Genomic DNA, 18,785 nt, shown 5'->3' with positions numbered 1-18,785 from the left:
AGGGGGAGACGTTCGGCGTGATGGCGTTTGTCTTCCCAAGTATCTGTTACGCGCGATAGAGCCCTGCTTTCCTGGGGATGGCTGAACAGCTGCCTGCCGATGGGAAGTAGTGAATGAATTCCTTGTTTTGCTTTGTTTGCGTGCGCAGCTTTTGCTTTACCTATTTAACAACTGTTCTGTTTTATTTTACTTCAGTTATTAAACTCTTCTTATCACAACTCATGAGTTTTCTCCCTTTTACCCTTCTGATTCTCTCCCCCATCCCACCAAGGAGGGAGTGAGCAAGCTTCTGCGTGGTGCTTAGTTGCCAGCTGGGGTTAAACCACGACAAGGTCCAGGCAGTTCATTTCATGATCTAGTGGTGTTGCTGCTGCAGAAGGAAGTGCAGAGTCATTTAGTCTCTGCACAAACTGAAGCTCTTCACCAGCCCCAATGCAAGCAGGAGTCCAGTTCAGTTTTTTTTTTTTCCCCTAGACAGATGCAGGTGGAATGGATGGAATGAGGATGAGGAGGAAATTGCTCCTTCAAGTCAACACAGAGTCATGTACTCAGTAAGGACTGTGTATCTCCTTATATTATTTTCTTAAAATCTGAAGTGGAATCTTTAAAGTTCCTTCTCAGTTCTGTGTTCCTGGTTTCCTTCTCACTAAAATCAATAACCATCATAGACCTCTACATGTATTTCTCATTCTTCTTTTGATAAAAAGCATGTACAACACTAAGGTGGCATGAAGGAAAAATGCATATTTTGGGTTTTTTTGCACTCCTTGTATTTTTGCTCACAGAAGCATTAGTTATTATCTCATAGAAGGGTTCTTTCTCCTAAAGTGACCAGGGACTTCAGCTTTACAATCATAGAATCATAGAACGGTTTGGGTTGGAAGGGACCTTTAAAGGTCATCTAGTCCAACCACCCTGCAATTGGCAGGGACATCAACTAGATCAGGTTGCTCAGAGCCCCGTCCAACCTGACCTTAAATGTTTCCAAGGGTGGGGCATCTACCACCTCTCTGAGCAACCCGTTCCAGTGTTTCATCACTCTCATCATAAAAAATTTCTTTCTTGTGTTTAGTCTAAATCTACCCTCCTTTTGTTTAAAACCATTACCCCTTGTCCTCTTGCAGCAGGCCTTGTTAAAAAGTCTGTCCCCTTCTTTCTTGTAGGCCCCCTTTAAGTACTGAAAGGCTGCAATAAGGTCTCCCCACAGCCTTCTCTTCTCCAGGCTAAACAACCCCAGCTCTCTCAGCCTTTCCTCATAGCAGAGGTGTTCCATTCCTCTGATCATTTTTGTGGCCCTCCTCTGGAACCACTCCAACAGGTCCATGTCTTTCCTGTACTGAGGACTCCAGAGCTGGACGCAGGACTCCAGGTGGTGTCTCACCAGAGCAGAGTAGAGGGGCAGAATCACCTCCCTCAACCTGCTGGCCACGCTTCTTTTGATGCGGCCCAGGATACAGTTGGCTTTCTGGGCTGCGAGCGCACATTGTTGGTTCTTGTCCAGCTTTTCGTCTATCAGTACCCCCAAGTCCTTCTCCTCAGGGCTGCTCTCAATCTCTTCATCCCCCAGCCTGTATTGATACTGGGTATTGCCCCGACCCAGGTGCAGGACCTTGCACAATATGTCCTCAAAAAGATCAGCATAGTGTGTGAGGGATCCTGACTGCTTTTAAGCTCCAACAAAGTCAGAGCTCATTATAACAAACTTATTTAAGAAAGCACCCTTATTCTTGGAGACATAACCCATGGTAGAATTGGATAAGCAAAAAAAATTCAGAATTAAAGAGAATGTATCTGAAAATAATTTGTATGAAACAATTCAGAGCCTTATCAGGGAAGAGGTTTGGAGTGATTTCAAGCAGAAAACAGTTCTTATGTAGAAAAGAAACTGTCCTCTTGACTGTGAATAAAAGCACACAGAAAACATCCAACATGTAAAATTGAAATCTTTCATCCTTTATGTACAGGACTATATAAGAGTTGGATGTAAGAAGAGGTATTTCACAATACAAATGGACTCTTGCATTGAACCATGGCTAGGAGGCCTATGAACGAGCAGTTTCTTTATATTTGGAAGCCTATGATAAGTAAGTCTCAACATTATAAAAGCAGTCCAAGTTGTGGAACTATTTCAACGTTCAACTTAAAAAATTTCATCAAAATTAAGTCTTCCAACAAAACTGCCTCAGTTAGAGTCTAAAATAAATTGTGTTCATATTTTTCAATTAAACAATTGAATTTGTCATATCCCCCAATGTAACCCTATTTTGACAGCAACTGCATGGAATTTTAAGTGAAAAAGGGGACTGTTGCCTTTGGTCTTCAAAAAAAAGGGGAGTAAGGAGGATAGATAGAGCAAGATGAGTAAATACAGCAGCATCTTCCACAGAACAATTATGGATGTTGTTTTGCATTAACATTTTCTGCTGAAAGACTTTAGAGCAAAGAGCATCACTACTGGCTGCTGGAAGCTTTAAATCTACCCCATACATGTGGGCCCCAAAATTCACCCAAATACAGAAATAAGATAAGAAATTGTATTTCCCAGCAAAGAAACTGGAAGCTGGAAAAAGGAAAGATGAGAAAATTACTGTCTGATTAACATTAATGGTTGCACAAAGTTGAGTTCAGAAACTTTATTTTTTACTGTAAGCTACATCAGTATCCAACTGAAAACTGTCTTTGACCACAGCAAAAAAAAGTGAGAAGGAAGCTTGTATTTTTGCATGGTCTAAAATAAAAAAATCTCTTTTCTCAGTGTTCCTGAAAGCACAAGACACTGCTACTATCCTATCTATGGTGAAATTCCGAAAGAAATTGGAAAAGCATTTGGCCCCATGTTTGTAGTTGAGTGTTCACAGAGATGACTTGGGTTCTTCTCAAAAGCAAAACATTTACAAAGACTTGTGCTATTCCATGGGCAAAACCTGCATAAATTTGTCACTTTTTTGATGTTAAACAGTTTTGAAAGCTGAACATTTTTGTACCTTTTAAAGCATTCAGTTGTAAACTGCAGTAGATTAATCTAAGGTTAATTTGTTAGTGGTTGTGTAAATTACAGGCTTCAAGAAACTCATACCTTACATTCCTTCAGTAGGTTTTGTCAGACACATTATTGGAGAGCTTCTTCCTTCTCCTTATATAAGCTTCTCTTGGGTATATAGTGTAATGCTTAAGTGCCTCCCTACAGCTATTCTCTGAAGCAAATAATATATTTACATTTTCATTCCTGCAAATAATGTTGTGGATTTGTGTGAGCAAACTTGCTTCTATCTTCCCTTATTTCTAAAAAAAGGTATAACAAAACATAAAATATTTTGCATTTTCTCAATTTTCATTTAATTTTTTAACTCTTTCCCTATTTCAGGTACATAAAGAAGCCTCCTTCAACTTGCAGAAAATAGGGGAGGAGTGGTGGAGAGAATTAATATCCTTATTTCATGTATTTCGCCAGGTATACAGCTTGAGCATAGGTATATAGTTTATACCTACATATCACATCAGTCGGTATTATATTTAAGTACAGATATACAGTTTATGTTAAAAATAAGTCCCAATGACTTTCATAATCTTGAATTATGTGATTTGCTACAGTTGCCAAGGCTCTAAACATGTTTTTTAGGCTGTATCTAATGTCCTGCTCAAAAAAAAAAAAACAAAACACCAAACAAAAAACCAAACCAAAACAATCCCAAACCAATGAACCAACCAAAAAACCCCAAAACAAAAAAGCATCCATGATTTATGAAAACATATAATGATAAGCCATTCATGTTGATTCTTGGAATTACACAGGATACATTGTTATTAGCTGTTATTAGATATATGTATCTTTATATATGAAACCATTCTAAATAGCATGAATGAATTCAGTAAGCCTAGTTTGTACATGCAATAATTGTTTATAATACATTTTTCCTCCAGACAACCTGTATATAAAACTGGTTGCATTCTAGTTTGTGGAAACAGCATTTCTGAGAACTGAAGTATGGACAGCTTTAGAAATGTAAAGAGATTCTGATATCAACTAGATGTAGAAAAAAATTTCTTGCACCATAGTCTACAAAGAACATGCAAGATTTTCCTCTTTCAGTGTAACAACTAGTAATACCCTGTCAAAGGAGGACAGGCAAAAAAGGATTTCAAAGAGAAGGTGTGAAATTTTTCTCAGACTTCAAGCACTGTTTTGATTAATTTTAGTATGTATGGATAAATATTTTTCAAATATAAAATTAAAAATAAAGAATCCCCCAGAACTTCCTCCCCACCCCAATTCACTTCTCCTTGCCCTTTCAAATAAATATTCTCTGTTTTATGCATAACACCCTTAAGCAACTTATGACTTAGGATTTTGGGGGCAGTGAGGAGTGGTTATTGTTTCTATTTTAACAAGTGGAATATCTGCATAGTAGATGAAACCAAGGGAACAACATGTGTCACAGGACTACGTCAATATTCCCTGGTGATCCAGCTATCATACAAATGGAAAAACACAAAAGTTAACTTATCAAAAATAAGTACCAAGCATGCCAAAGATGACCTAACCTTTCCTTTTCTGCTATTGCTAATGTCCTCATTCTGTTAACAAACATTCCCATGATATTGTTATATGATATGACCTATAACAACATAAAAAGTAACAGCATTAGACTCTGTTAATACCTGAATAAGCCTACAACCTGTCATGTACACATGCTAAGAGAATTAACTCTCCACTCTTTCATTGAAATGAAAACTTAATTTTCCTGTTGAATTGTTTTGCTCCCAAATTCTGTTTCATATGCCACTCTTTTCCAATGCCTACAGACTATTTGTTTTTAGAAGGAACAAGTATTTAACCATTAAAGCTGTTTTGCTACAGTGAAACAAACCATCTTCAATATATTTGGTCTCCCAATTGATAAGTAAGCCATCTAAACTAAGAGTTCAGAACTCTTGAAAATTACAACACACCCTCTTTGGTGCATTTAATATGTAAAATATCCTCACACACAAAAACTCCAAGCTTATGTGCAAATTATGGAAACCTTTGTTAGGGAAAACATCGAGAAAAAGAGGTGGGGGGAAAAGTAAAGTAATTGCCCCACAGAAAAACGTGTTATGTAATAATTTCAAAAGAGTGTATAAAGGTGAACTATGAACATTTTTCAAAATGGAAATGCTAAAAAGATTTTGAGAGGAAGTGCTGAAAATTTTCAAAGAATATAAAAGTTATCTTCAAAATATTGCTGACACAGTAATATTTATTTGTTTTCTTCTGATTTCTTCACAATACTTAGAGTAAGATCATTGTGGAACATTTTTTTGTGATGCATTGCATATACTATGGAATTTCATGTTTCAGAATTACAGCTCTTTTTATTTTAGGTGTGATATTTTGACTCAACTAGCTACTTGGATTGCTCCCAGTTGGAGGCAGTCTAATTTAGTAATTCAGATGTAAGAACAAACTAAGCAGACTGTGCTTCAAGTTGCTTCTACCATCTTTGGTATTTCATCACTTTGCATTGTGTTACACACCTTCTACAGAAAAGGTGTCAAGAACATGTTGGTATGTTGAAAAATTTTCCTCCTTTTGAATAATAAGAGTTGGATTCTTGAAAATCAGTATTTTTTCATAAAATAACATCTTCGTTCCACTTCAAATGTTTCTGGGGACTAAACTGAACTCCATAACCAAGCTGGTTAGGACACTTCCCTGAGTTTCAGTAGAGAAATTTGCCTAACAGATTTCCAAACAAATGAATATATTAGCTACTCTCAATTTCTTCTATACAAAATATCTAATTTCTAAGAGTTTAATCTTTCATTCTAGCCCTACATTAATGTAGGCAGTTTGGAAACTTTCTGAGACAAGGTAAGTGAAATAGATGTTTCTGGATTAAATATATATTGCAACATTAGCCACAATGGGATCATAGGTTTAGAAAGGACCCTGCACTATTTCACATCACATGCTGATTTCAGTTTCATGAGTGCTACACAGAAAACTGTCCAGCTGTGTCCTCAGGGCTTCTATTCTGTCTGTTGACAGGAGCCAAACCTTCATTAAATCAAAGTGATTGCAGCAACTGAAGAGCTGTTGCTCTGGTGAAACAGACTATTCCTAAGTTGCAGAGCTGAAATCTTTTGCCCACCTCCTGTGAGGCCACCTGGCAGTTCTGCCAGAAGCCTGGGTGTCCTCTCGCTCTGTAAGTCAACTTTCCCAGTACTGCAGCTGCTCAAATATAGGGCTGCTACATCAGCTCCAGAGCTGACAGCTGGAAGCACTGGGTCCGGGCAATGCAGGAGGCATCTGGGGGCAGTTCCCCTGGAAGCTTCCGGCACTCTGGAAAACAGTCTGGGACCTGGAGGAGAAAAAAGTTTTGAACCAGTATTTTGGGATCCAGTAGGGATACCTACATGATACAGGGATAATAAACTGTCTTTACCTATGATTTCTGCACTAAGATGAGAAATCTATTTCAGTTATGGTATTCTTCTGAGCAAGTTGCTAACAACTGAATTAAAGCCTCCAAATTACAGAAAGCTCGCTACACGCTTCCTTGAATTTCCACAACAGTACAGCCTCCTGACAAATAGAAGTCAAGCTGGCTTTGCTACATACACTTCACTTTTTAACAAAATCATGTGATGCTTCTTTCAAATGTGTCCTGGATTCAGCTGGGATGGAGTTAATTTTCTTCTGGTATACGCTGGTACAGTGCCGTGTTTTGGGTTTAGTATGAGAATAATGTTAATAACACATTGATGTTTTAGTTGTTGCTAAGTAATGTTTATACGAGTCAAGGACTTTTCAGCTTTCCATGCTCTGCCCAGTGCACAAGAAGCTGTGAGGGAGCAGAGCCAGGGGGGCTGACCCAGACTGGCCAAAGGGCTATTCCATACCATATGACATCATGCTCAGCATATAAAGCTGGGGGAAGAAGAAGGAAGGGGGGAACGTTTGGGGTGATGGCGTTTGTCTTCCCAAGTAACCATTATGTGTGATGGAGCCCTGCCTTCCCGGAAATGGCTGAACACCTGCCGGCCGATGGGAAATAGTGAATTAATTCCTTGTTTTGCTTTGCTTGCGTGCACAGCTTTTGCTTTACCTATTAAAATGTCTTTATCTCGACCCACAAGTTTTCTCACTTTTACTCTTCCTATTCTCTCCCCCATCCCACCAGGGTGGGAGTGAGTGAGCAGCTGTGTGGTGCTTAGTTGTCAGCTGGGATTACACTACAACAAAATGGGACAATAATTCTGCTTTCCCTACACTGCCATTTCAAGTATTAAGTCAACACAGTGTTTGGAGCAAGACCTTCCTTAAAGAAGAACACTAACAGACATTTGTATTCCCAAATGTTAACCCTAGGCAAGTTGCAGTATCATTCTACACCAATAATAAGCTGAATGTATATTTATACCACAAGTAATCACTGTAGATTTTCTGTTGACACCCTGGCCCCTTACTTGAAGATGTTTTACACCATGATTATCATAAACATACATTTTTAAGGAACAAAGTTACCAATTTGCATTGGATGAAGCGTTATTTAATATAACATTGGCTGCTTTCTGATACCCACTTCCTGATGATATCTGACTTTTAGAATGCAAGACATCATTGTTTTTTCCTAGACCCAGAGAGAAACAGGAAAAATAGACTATAAATGTGAGGTAGGAAGAGGCTTGTATCAGATTGTTCCACATTCTTTTCTAATCTCTAGCTGAGGGATGACATTGTGAGATTTGAACTCATAGCCAGACTTTCCAAAATCTGGCCACAGATTTTTAATAAGAGGACAGTTGAAAAAAAATAGGGAGGAGGTTTCTCAAGAGAAAAGGTATCAATCCAGTGTGTATGAAAAGAAATCTCCCTGAAATAAAGGTACGTAGTTTAATAAAATATTTCTAACATATTGCATTTTTTGTTAAAAGCATGCTTAAAATGACAGAATAGTAAAATCAAACATGACTATTTTAAAATACCAGAACAAGTGAAAACTACCTATATAAAAACAATAAAATTTTCATATCATAAAAATATACATTTAGCTTTAAAATTGATGTAGAATGATATTGCAGCTTGCCTAGATTCATCATGTGGGAATATAACTGTGACCATTCCTGAATCTTCTAGAACTGAGCATATAACACAGGTGGTATGAGTGTATACGTTATTGATTGCTAATTGCATAAGGTGTTGCCATCACAAGGTCTCTCTGACTCAGTTCCAGTAGATTCAGGAATAGTCACCAAACACAAGATATTTCTCCACTATGTGACAATGACATCCTGCTAAGACACATAGTCACCAAACACCTGTCTTGCAGCTGAGCTCTAGACATGACAAACTTAGTCCAAATGACAGCGCCTGCCTTGGAGAGCTTGCCATCTGAATAAGCAAAATTGTACATGTTTTACATATTGCCTGACTGTGATATAGAAAGGTAAAGAGATCTGCACAAATTCATGCAGTAGGTCAATCCTAGGACCTTTGTGAGAATCATAGCATCCTAAGACTGACTGCGGAGCTCTATCATGCTACATGTGAAAGATACCTCTCAGCTCTGGCAGGTTTTACATCAAGCCCTAAGGATTATAGAATGAGGCTGATGACTGTGATTAGTATTTATTGTTTGTTGTGTACCAACAGCATGCTCGGAGCAAAAAACCGAAATTAAGACAATGCCTGCTGTAGACAGAGGGGACGAGAAAAACTAAACGTGGCAGATAAAGAAATGAAAACAATTACAGATCCATCATGCTGGCTTAGAATCCATGCAGTTACAAAAATAATAAAGTTAAATAATAAAGTTGCCTGCAGGCAGTCTAAAAGGGATTTAATTATTTTTGAATTACCCATCTTGGATGAAAAATCATTTCCAGAACCAAGAGAATTAAACATTCTTTTGACCCTGGCATGAAATATATTTTAAAGAACTTTTATGCAACACAGTTATATATCCCTGCTTTGTTTATAAAATGTATGACATTGCATCAGCCACAAATTAAATTACATGAAACATACTTGTAAATACAATATGAAGTTGTGATGTATTTAATGGTAAATACTGTAACCAACTGTAAATACTGTAACCAACTATTAATTGTGAGCTGTGGTATATGGTGTTTATAGGTTTTACAGAAAAATAATTTGTTTCAGTGTTTGCTGCGTTAGCACTACTGTATTGCCCTCTGCTTTACAAATGGAACATTTTTCACCATATGCAAGATATAAAATATAATGGGGAAACATCAGACTTTTTTCTCCCTTTTTTTGGCTGTAGATAGACAAACTGATGCTACTACACTGAAAAAAAGATACATATGTAGGAAGCCATTGCAAGACTGGCTAAAAGTTGCATTAATTCATGTAATTTAACCCTATCTAACAACCATGTCCTAGGTATGTCTGTTTTTAAAGGTAACCTCAGATTGACCTCTATAAATGCACTCTGCAGTAAATATACGCATTGCTTACTGTTAAGGTCCTGAAGATAGCTATCCTTTGCACTAGTAGCTTCCAGAGTCAGGTTGCATTTGTCATTCCTGTAGCTACAGCATCCTACCTGGAATCCTAATTCCTTGTCCAACAGTAGAAGAGCTTCCATGTCTCTACTTTCCTGTGTAGCAAAGACACAGTCAGCCTCCCATCGCTGCTCACCTCTGTGCCAATTTCACCTAGAATTCTGGATTCACAGACTGATCCAGAACAGAGGAAGGGTCATAATCCAGGAGAGGAGGAATTTCAGGCATATTCTCAAGAACGTTTGAAGGAAGTTATTAGTTTATTTCCTAATGAACAGGGAGCCAAACCACCTTCTTGAGCAAGTCACTAAAGCCAGCCTTAGACCTGAAGAGTGACACAGATCATGAAAGTCTTATTTTGGGAAAAATATCATCTTTAAAAGGGACATACAGTAGAAGTAACACAGTAATCTGCAAAACCAGTAATTTTTCTGTCACAGTACATGAATGTCATTTTAAGAGGTGTGTAAGATACTCTGAGCATATGCAGGTATTCTTAGGCTAAATTACCTAAACATCTGTTTTGGTTAACTATTAATAAATGAATGGCTTAATTGTTTACTTTAAAAATCAATGTTTTTAAATGGGATACATCATGAAAATACTACCAGAGTGGTTTCCTCCTATAGTTCAGATATTTCAGCAATAAAACTTTCCCTGCCTCCACAACATAGATGTTTAACAGTCAAGCATTAAAAAATTGCAAGACAATCATTCTTCACAGAAACTTAGTTGTTTCAGAGCTAGACCAAGAATACAATAACTGTAGCCTTTCATGATGGCTCCTGACCAGAACATGGATGATACAGAGATATAAAGCTGAAAGGCTATGACCAATAATTTTCCAGCTTTATGAAAAAAGTTTAATAAAGAAAAAGTCCGACAAAAAATCCCACAACCCTTTAATATTACATGCGTAAACTTAGTTCTGTTCTCATCTTATTAAATATGATTAATATATCTACGTTAAAACTACTGATTCAAGCTAACTTTATTGCAGGGATACTGAAATATTTTTAAGTACTATATAGAGGAATATTTAAGTTACCTCTATACATCATTGCATACAATTATGTTACAGTACAATAACACAGTTACATTTAATTATAGTGTCTAACTTTGCACAAGAGAAATAAAAAAATTTTAAAGACACATGTCTTATCTGCCTGCAATAAATACTGTACTGCTAGACAGCTAAATTGCCTGTCAAATATTCTCATGAAGCTTTGATGGGCACTTCTATTTTATGATAGTCTTTTTTTCTTTTTACTTGCATTAGAAATACCTTGGCAGAACATGAAACTACTTTAATGGTCCCTGTCTTTTGCCTTAGAAAACAGTCTGGCATAAAAATTAAGAGCATACTTTCTGCAAGCATTCTGAAAAAGTTCTGTTTGCTCCTTCATTTGGAAGAAAGACCTAAATGTATTTATTTAAAGTTATCTTTAAAAATATGTATGGAAGGCAGCCTTAGAAACGTCTAAAACCAGTTAAGGCTAAAAACTGCCTTTCTGCATTCTTTGACTGAAAAGTTATTATCAAGAACATAGAAAATCATATCTCGCTCATAAGATCCAAAGCTATTAAGTCTGGAAATAAAATTTACAACACTTTTCCCACTGACCAGTAACAACATTCACTAGCCTAATATGGCCTTTTGTCAGACAAACAGGAAAAAGCAGCACCTTATGAATTCCCAAGAGCAGAAAATTTAGGGGTCTGTGCCTTTTGCCTCTGTCTCCTTTAGGCAGATGACAGCTCAAAGTGATATAGGAAAGAGAACCATCAATGTAAACCAGAGGCCTTTTCTGAAACTTTTAGTATTTTCAGACAAACTACATAGAGAACTTAGCTTTGACTACCTGATATGTTTAAAGATTTGCATTTGAAAGAGCATTACCAGTCAGGGGAGATGAGCAAAATTAATACACACTATAAAACACTAAGGTATTATTTTTCTATATTTTAGTTGATTCATGATTAGTTATTGTCAAAAAAATCAATGTACCTAATGAGGTATTGTTTAATAACGATTATAATTTCCTAAGAAAGGGATGTACTGTTCATATGTAAATAAGTTTTCTGGTTAATGAATAAAGTCAGTCAATCAATCAGCTCTGCAAAAAGAAAAATTATGAATAAGATTTTTTTTTTTAGTCTGTCCTTTGTTCCTTAATTGAAGAAAAAAGCATGGCTATTGATGTCTCATCGCAAAAAAAGTTTATATTTTATAAACAATTACTATAAAAATTTAAAAAGTAAATAAATTTATCCAGAGGAACACAAATGAAAAGTGTTTTAAATACTGCTTAAAATTAATAATCTGTAAGGTTTTGTGTGGAATGATATACCAGCATTGTACCTTTAAATACTAAAACAGCACAGAATGATCACTACACTAAAACATACACTGTTTCCTTGATCATCTCAATGATAAGTAGATAAGGAAAAGGTTCTTGAAAAATGTGTTAGGAGGGAGTAGCTATCTTTCTATCGAACCTGTATTCAAGCAATAATATAAAAGCGTTACAGTGTAGCCCAATTGTCAATTGATGTGTGATAAAAATGCCTCTGATAATAAGGGTTAATAGCATTTTCCTATGGCACGTATGTTTCAAGTAGATTTGCAACCATTTGCATACCAGAACAATTTGTTCAGAGCTTTAGCAAGTGGTCTAGACAAGTGGTCTGTGTGGTGGGTGGGGAACTGGCTGACAGGCTGCACTCAGAAACTCGCAGTAAATAGCTCCTTTTCAAACTGGCAACCTGTCACAAGTGGGGTTCCCCGGGGATTGATATTGGGCCCAATGCTATATAATATCTTCTTAAGTAATCTGGATGATGGGATCAAGTGTACCCTTGATGAAGTTTGTTGATGATACCAAACTGAGTGGGAAGTGGACACTTTGGAAGATCCCACACACACCCTGCAGCAAGATCTGGATAGGCTGGAAGAGAGGGCTAACAAGAACCTTATGAAGTTTAACAAGGACAAGTGTAAGGTCTTGCACCTGGGAAAACATAATCCAGGAGTGCAGCTCAGACGAGCATCCCCCTGGCTAGAGAGCAGCTCTGTGGAAAGGGACCTGGGGGTCCTGGTGGACAGGAAGCTCAATATGAGCGAGCAGTGTGCTGCTGCGGCCAAGAAGGCCAATAGGATGCTGGGTTGCATCCAAAAGGGCATCACCAGCAGAGATAAAGAAGTCATTATCCCACTCTACTCAGCGCTTGTCAGGCCACACCTGGAATACTGTGTACAGTTCTGGTCCCCGTTATACAAAAAAGATGTGGACAGGCTGGAGAGGGTCCAGAGAAGGGCCACAAAGGTGACCAAAGGACTGGGAAACCTGCCATACGAAGAAAAGCTGAGAGAGCTGGGTTTGTTCAGCCTTGAGAAAAGGAGGCTTAGGGGAGACCTTATCACCATGTTCCAGTGTTTAAAGGGTGGCTACAAAGAAGATGGAAACTCCCTTTTTAGAAGGAGTCACATGGAAAAGACAAGGGGTAATGGATACAAGTTACTCCTAAGGAGCTTCCAATTGCACACAAGAGGAAAATATTTCATGATGAGAACCCTCAGCCATTGGAATAATCTCCCCAGAGAAGTGGTGGATTGCCCAACACCAGACGCTTTTAAGATTCAGCTGGGTGGGGTGCTGGGCCATCTTGTCTAGATCATGCTTTTGCCAAGAAAGGTTGGACCAGATGATCCTTGAGGTCCCTTCCAACCTGGTATTCTATGATTCTATGATTAGCAAGTGAATACATTCTTTAGTAAATGTAGATGCAGCTTTGCATTTTTGTCCCTTGTCTGCACAATGACTTTTGCTTTGTTTCTGGAATCAGTCAGAGGTACGAAAGGAGGCTACTCATTGGACTGCAGCAGAACACAACCCATCATCCTCTACAAATCACACTCAACTATAGCCTGGCTTTAGAAGTCTTAGATTACATTTTACCAACAGGATACAGAGTGTAAAGCTCACGTTCAACAAAGCACTTAAACCTATCTTTTTTTTAAATGTGCAAGTAATGCTATTTAGAAGCGGAAGTTTATCGTGTACTGTACTCAGACTCAAAGAGATGCTAGAGGGCCTTGGGGAACAGAAAGCAGAATACTTTGTATTCTGCAAGACCAAATAGTATAGTTTTCAAATCGGAATGTAGGTAAGTTGAATCTCTTCTTTTTGTGCATATATTATTGTAATGACAGGAATTCAAAAAATAGAGAAAGAAAATAAGATCAGAATAGTTCTGATGCCTTATCTAGCATAATATTTCAGCATGTCAAAGGATATCTGACCTTCTTGGTCATGATCAAATTCTTAAATGCTAACTTAATTAAAAAAAAAATCACCTTGTGGCCTCAGAATCAACGCTACATTGTTCATTCAAAAGCTTTTCTATTAATATTCACTTATGATCACTGCATATCACCATTTCATAGATTTAATTACTAAACCTTTTACACATAAAAATATATGTCTATCTAAACATAGATTTAATTACCAAACAAGTTACTAAACTTTTTGCAGATCTGAACAAAGTTGTCATATTTCCACCTAAGATTTGCCTAACAGAAACAGTGAGCCTGACACTGAATTAGTACCTTGTGCATAAACATATCTTCTGTGCATACTGAATAAATCAAGCGCATTTGGGAAACACCTTACTTTCTGTGGTAAATCATAAGCCATAATGACATACTATACCTTCTATAGGCTTTATGCTTTGCTGCAATTCACATGCTATTTTGCTTATGAGTAATGTGTTCAATGCATCCTGGATGCCTCCAGTTTACCATGCACTGTAGAGCTATGCAGTTTATGCAGAAATCTCATTACTTCCTTGAATACTTCTGAGCAGTTTTCAAGGAAGAAAGGAGATCTTTTGGGGGAAACTTTAAATACAGGTAACTCCAGATGCAGTGTAATATATCAACAGCCAACATGGATTCACCAAGGGCAAATCGTGCCTGACTAATCTAGTGGCCATCTACGATGGGACACATTCATGAGAGCATTTCGTAGACATCTCAGCAAAAACGTTACTCTTGCCTAAGTGAAATTAAGGTAAACGTGCACTTAATGTGAACTCTGCTGTTAGAAATTATTCATTCTATTAGCAATTATTCATTGGAATTACTTCTTGTTTCATGCAGTACTGGATATGCCCTGTAATCTGAGTTATAACTATTACAACATGTATTTTGGAAATTGCAATAGCATATTGCTAATTAGCAGTACCAGCTACAGTCACACTTTCTTGCAAAGCACTTCCAGGGAGGGAAGGGGAATGAGACTGATGCAACTATTTATGAATTGCAGTACCCAATTTTTGTTTTCTGTTTACTTGTTACTCTCTTTACCTAACTGAAAGAATGGAAAAAATGGAGTAAATGCAAGTGAAAAGGAGCTAGCAACAGTGTTCAGCTGTGATGAGAAATGGATGAGGTTTGATTAGGCATGCTAGTTTTCATTTTCAGAAACAAATGACTCCCAATATTTAAAAATAAATAAATAAATAAATAAATCAGGTGCAGTCTTGCAAGTCAGAGTCATTCTTTTCTCTACTGAAGTAGCTCATCTCTCAGAGTCTGTTCAATGGACTAGTTTGTCACACACAGTCCAGAAACTGAAATTTAGATTTTACTTATATGCCTACAGATATCATCTTTATTAAGCCAATCAGCCCCTGGAACACATGATTTGTACTGCAGATTTACCTTTGATTAGAACAGAGCATCACACAAATTCCAAAATTAAACTAATAATTCCTGCCATGTTCAGCAGTATGAGGGAAAATTTGAAATTTCTTCCAGAGGAAAAAGTTTCAGAAATGACATCACATAACTGGGCTAGTTGGGTTCTGATCAAAACTGTTTAATTTTATCCAAAACTTAAATTCATTCCTGACACCTAAGTTTTCTTCTATGTGATAAGTTATTTTGGCATATATACATGTAGCATTTTGTTATTGTATTTTGCATACTTTCAAACTAAAACTGTAAAAAAAATCCAAAGGCTTCTAAGCATGGACAAAATTGCAACAAGGCAGTCTGAAGCATCCTAGCACCTCATCCTCATTTGGTTTCACATAAAAACATATAGTTAATAAATGTGCTTGAGCACTCCAGTTTACAAAGAATAAAATAGAATTAGGTGATTCAGAGGTTGGTATGAGATCTAGAGATGCCTACAATGTTTTTTCCACAGAGATATTGAAACTTGATTTCTCCTTGGCAGATAAAAGGAGACATTATTTACATATACATAGTATAGCATGGAGGAATTTGGGATTTTTGTTTACTCTAAGCACTTTTGAAAATACCTTACTTCAGCTCATAAACCAATCAACATCAGAAAGATTAGCAAGGATGTTTCATTCTGTAATGGCCAGCTACACTATGTCCTCTGTTCCATTGATACTAATTTTTCTACATGAAACAAAAGTAGCAGGGAAAATGTTTTAATTTTTTTCCCCTCCCACACCAGCTTCAATGCAAATAAAACACTGGACAAGTAAAACAACATTGGTTGCTCTTAGACTCAAGGGGCCACTGGTGTGATGCAGTATTCTTCAGAGATTGGAGCAGGAAATGGACTAGAAGGGCAACCTCCACAGGGTTTGGAGTCAAGACCAAAACACTCTGTACGTAGAACTTAGTCCTCAATTTCCATGCAGGCTCTCTTATCATAATAGATCACAGAACACAGCCTGTTTTATATTTTTGCAATCTATTCACGTCATTCTGATTTCTGCATCAGGATGTTATGGCAGCATTGAAAGTCTTGGCAGGTAGAAAAAAATTCTCTTTTTTTTAACCAACTCTCAAATTCCTATAAGAGTTACCTAATATCAACAGCATGTATTTTTATAAGCCCAAATTAGAGATGTACCCTATTATTAAGAGCATTTCACATACTCCAGTTTTCTTCACAAGCATAACGTTTTCTTCTGTTTGAGCAACAAAAGGGAGATGGCAAAAACTGACTTGCACTGGAACTAATATTTTGTTTCTGTTTAAAAAAAAATCTTAAAAAAAGAAAGAAAAAAAAGAAATCTGCTATTTCCTCTATTTGACTTGATATCCTAAGGATCTCCTCCTATATCTTTTGTTCATTTTTCCTCTTACTCGAGTTCTCCATATGGATAATTTAAAGCTTGAAGCTTTCCACTTTTGCCTCTCAACACCACCGGAATCAGACTTGACGTTGTCTGGATCTAAAACAATGACTCAGACACCATGTTAAATGGATGTAACATAACCAGTCCAACTGTGTTTAGAAAGTTATTAGACTGCTTCCTCCGCAATATTAACATATGCACACACAAATTATTTTTCATTTAATGGCCAGAAAAATGAGAAGTTTATAAATCAAGTTTATTACACACTTCTGTAGCCTGAAGCTGATGAGCACAAATTAAATTTTTCGTTAACCTGCTTGAGTAGTTAGCACACAATTAGGATCTTGAAAAATTGGGCTGCTGGTAATAACAATATATGAGAATTTGATCTAAATCTTGGGATTTAACAGTAGCCTATGAATAAGTTTCTATGCAGCCTACCACCACTGGAAACCAGCTTAATATAATAAAACCAGACCAGGACGAAAAATGAGTGAGGCACTGGATAAACTAAACATTTTTCCTTTCTTATTTGTTTATGCAGTTTCTCATCTACTGCCATTTCAGTTAGAAACTACCTATCTATCTGCTTTGTTTCACAAAACAAAATGACAACAAAACAAACAGCCCTACAAATGTTAATAATACCCTAAACAGTCTTGTAGACTGTGAACACATCTAAAGGTAAAGAGACTAAATAAGAAAATATTTGTTATTACAGCTGTGATTGTTTTATGATCCAGCATTAAAATATTCAGATGAATGATTAAAGGTAGAAATACAGAAATGTTTGTCAGAGAAAATGAACATCTCTTGAATTCAATATATTTCCTTCTTTTTTTTCTTTTTAACTGAAGGCAATGATTTTGGAGATCTTATAAATAAGAATAGTGTAGATGAATTACTGATAATAAAGGTACACATAAAAATGTTAATTTAAAAATATACGTACACCTTGATCTTCAATTATTCTTTGTTCTTAGGTTAACTCACAAATATAGTATTACAAAAAAAATTAGGCCTTAAATATAAACTTGTTCTGGAATTTTTACTTTCCAACTGCAGCACAATTGTGGGTCTCTGATTGACACATTGATTTATTCCCAGCAAGGGTCCTGTAATTAATGTGACCTTTTGATAAGGTGGGAGATATGGGGTGAGACAAGTGCTCTCATGAGAGCTATTAGCAACTTCTGAGGAATTGCTAATGTTAGAGAGTTATCTTTTTTTAATACAGTTTGGAAGATAATTGACAAACCATGATAATGAGTATGTATAGGGAAGGAAGGAGAACATAAAAGAGGTGCAAGAACTGTTAATTACTCAAAAAGAGGCAAGATTTCACCACTGGATAAACTGTGCATTTTGGGCTGTGGCCTCAGGAATACAATTAATAATTCCAATAAAATGCAAGAAAGAAATCATAGATCTACATGGGACAGAAAGAAGAAAAGAAAGTAAAAAACTTCATCTATCTTAAGAAGCCTTAACTCTACCTTTACACAGCATAACAGGTGGTTTTATTTCTTCTTGTCAGATGGTATTTGTACCAAAGGAGTTTTCTCATTTCCCTTCCTGTCTGGTCCTGCACACAATGATATAACATAATACCAAGATGACAAAGTTCTACTAATGTTATTTGAAGATTAGTTCTATAACAGAGTAACTAGCCTGTTATTTCATAATCAAGATCCAGTAATCCATTCGTGACAACAAAACAAGTATTGAAATTACGACTATTTTTGAAACACAAGGTAAGTTTAAGCTGACCTATCAGTAAAGAAAATGCATGAAAACCTGTGACTTTGTATTCAAAAGGACTAGGCGATAAAAAGAAACTTGAATATTCAATGTCTGCACATATACATAAATAAAAGAGATTTGTTCACAATTATCAGAAATATATATATATATCTCTAGAATGTGAATTGTCTCATTATAGATACAGATAGCAGTTTGTGCAGAACACAAAATGGCAGAAAAGCCTGTAGGAGCATAAGAGAAATGCAAACAAATGGAGAAAAATGTAAGGAGACTTCTTCCGAATCTAAATGAAACAGTATGCTATGACTATAGCTGGGACAAATTTGATCATCTAAAAAGAAAACAAAAAACCCTCCACCCTCCACTGTGTATGGATTTTT

Source organism: Nipponia nippon, unplaced genomic scaffold, assembly GCF_047370975.1.
Source record: "Nipponia nippon isolate SJK-2023a ecotype South Korea unplaced genomic scaffold, ASM4737097v1 scaffold_1, whole genome shotgun sequence".
Classification (NCBI taxonomy): domain Eukaryota; kingdom Metazoa; phylum Chordata; class Aves; order Pelecaniformes; family Threskiornithidae; genus Nipponia; species Nipponia nippon.
The sequence above is the reverse complement of the archived record's forward strand: the minus strand, read 5'-3'. Positions refer to the sequence as shown.